The following is a 2,617-nucleotide window of genomic DNA, read 5'->3' as shown; positions in this document are numbered from 1 at the left end:
GTGCCAACAAGTGTCATGAAGTGAGCCTGAAGATAAAATTAATATTTAATACCAAAGTTATACCACCAAAAGGAAAGCTTATACCTATCCAACTCCATTTTAATTTAAAATAGTGAAAACTGTTATAAAAGAAAGGATCCCTACCACATCATTAATTCTTTTTATAACAAGAAAAACTTAATTATATACTATAAAAGAAAGACTTAATAGCTTATTTTGTTCCAGTTATGGTGAGTTATGTCAATTAAGTTCCTTCTTTTAAAAAGCGTTAATTGTATTTTTATTTGTTAAAATTTGTTAAACTCAAGTTCCTTCCATTAAATACTTACAAACGGTGTTAACTTTTTCTCAATTTCTTCTGCTTTTTTGTGCAAAGCTGTTTGTTAGTATTTTTTTCTCTGCACATCTGAATAAAATGATACAAAATATCATATATTATATACAAAATATATATTATTTTAATTAATAATAAAGAAGATAATGAATGTTATTAAAATCAGATAAAAAAGAAGATTTTGTTTATTATTCCTTGATTTTAGATTGTTCTTTCTCTTTTCTAACATATTTATTACTTTTTTTCCTGTTACCCTTATAATAACTTTATTTATTTAATTTAGACATGTATTTAATGTATTAGAAAAAGAAAAATGTATAAGAGAAAAAATTATACAATTTTATTAGAGTGATTTTTTATTATATTTATAAAAAGAACTTTGAATTGCATCAACGACTTGTTGATCTCTCCGCTCATATAACGTTCTTCATATATATCTCCATGAAGGTCGAGGCTTACAATATAGGAGGTGAGGTTGCTGCAGCGAATCCCCTCCCATTGGCAGCAGGTCCAAGATGATAGCATGCCGTTGTGATCGACAATGGCAGCCTTGAATTGGAGGAGTGCTTCCCTCTCCTCTGGAATGCATCTGATTTGTTGTTCTCCATTAACAACCTGCAACACCATACACAGCATAAACATCATCAATCTTAAAAAACCAACTGGATTCTTCATTGACATGGTTGTGACTGTTATCATCACACACAAAAACTTATATATAATACAGTGAGTGTGAGTGCTCAAACTAGATTGGTATTCATATATATAACATTCAATGCATCCACTGTTCATAAATCACCAAACTCAAAACGGCTGCTGCTAGAACTCTTTTTTCCAATTCATATTTCACACGAGACTTCAATAATTGCAACCATTATAAATCAAATTAAACTATAAAAAATGAAAAATTACAAAATTGTTTAGCAAGACTATAAAACTTCCAGAGCTAAACAGTTATTATTTCTCTTTCCTTTTTTACAACTTCAAATGTTTTTATACTTATTTTTGCTTAACTGTTATTAAACATAAACGGATTTTTTTATATCATATTTATTGTTTTCCTGTTCTTTCATCGTTTTTTATATTTGAACCATTTAAGCACGAATTTTATAAAAAGAACACATATCTGATATTAATATATTTAGTATTTTTCATTTTACAAACAATGCAATTTTCTTTGTATATTCATAATACCCTATTTTGTAAAGAGTATAATTGATAGAAGAGAGAAGAAGAATAGTAAAAGAGAAAGAAAACCTGCTAAAATCTGCATTGCACATAAAAAGTAAAAAAAGCAGAAGAGAGAGAAAAATAGTTAACGGAAATGATTTCATTGATGCAAATTTTATTAAGTGAGAACTTGTACTTTTTTTGAGTTTATCTTTGGTGGTGATGATATTCATGGCCAAATTCTATCTTTCTAACATGGCTGAGCCAAGAATTTTTGGTACTCACACCCCATTTCCCTTATTACCCATATCAATCAAAAAGTCTAACGGTAAGATAGTCTATATTTGTAGAAATCATTTTGATAACTTTGTTTCTGCATGGAATTACTTTAATAAAATTATGCCAACGATTGTGTCTGAATTAACATTGGAGGAAGCTTTAAAATTGTATTGTAATGGAATAATGGAATATGGTCCATGGTGGAGTCACATGTTAGGTTATTGAGAAGAGAGCATAGCTCGACCAGACAAAGTTTTGTTTTTAAAGTATGATGATCTTAAAGAAGATACCAACTTTCATGTCAAAAGTGTTGCAAAGTTCTTGGATTTTCCTTTTATTCAGGAAGAGGAGAACAATGGAGTGATTGAAAACATAATCAAACTATGTAGCTTTGAGAAGATGAAAGATTTGGAAGTGAACAAGTTTGGAATATATGGTAGGGGAGGCATTGAGAATAACTTTTTTCGTAAGGGAGAAAATGGAGATTAATTGGGTGCATTACTTTTCTCCTTCCATGACAGAAAAATTATCTAAAATCATTGAAGAGAAATTAAGTGAGTCAGGTTTGTCGTTTAAGATGTGTTCTTAATTTCATCACCTCATATAGTGGTTGTAATGTCTAGTTTTGTTTATGTGTAATAAATGGCTATACTAGGATCAATAGTGTAGTTGTAAAATGTGGTAGAAATGTTATTGTCACTTTTCTTTCCTTGAATAAAATGTTATATGTTATAGAGACAATGTAGTTACCTTAGTTTGTTATTTTCTTGGATGAGTTGTATGTGATGATTCATGTAGTATTCTCTAAATTAAATGATAAATTTACTTATTTTA

General features: G+C 29.0%; 1 pseudogene; it reads left to right on the top strand.

The window, feature by feature from the left end:
• Positions 1 to 775: 775 nt before the first annotated feature.
• Positions 776 to 2,372, top strand: LOC148202539 (cytosolic sulfotransferase 15 pseudogene; annotated as a pseudogene).
• Positions 2,373 to 2,617: the final 245 nt, after the last annotated feature.

This window comes from Vigna umbellata, chromosome 3 (genome assembly GCF_029865625.1).
Source record: "Vigna umbellata cultivar VRB3 chromosome 3, Vumbellata_1.0, whole genome shotgun sequence".
Classification (NCBI taxonomy): Eukaryota; Viridiplantae; Streptophyta; class Magnoliopsida; order Fabales; family Fabaceae; genus Vigna; species Vigna umbellata.
This window is presented reverse-complemented; position numbering and strand designations above follow the sequence as displayed.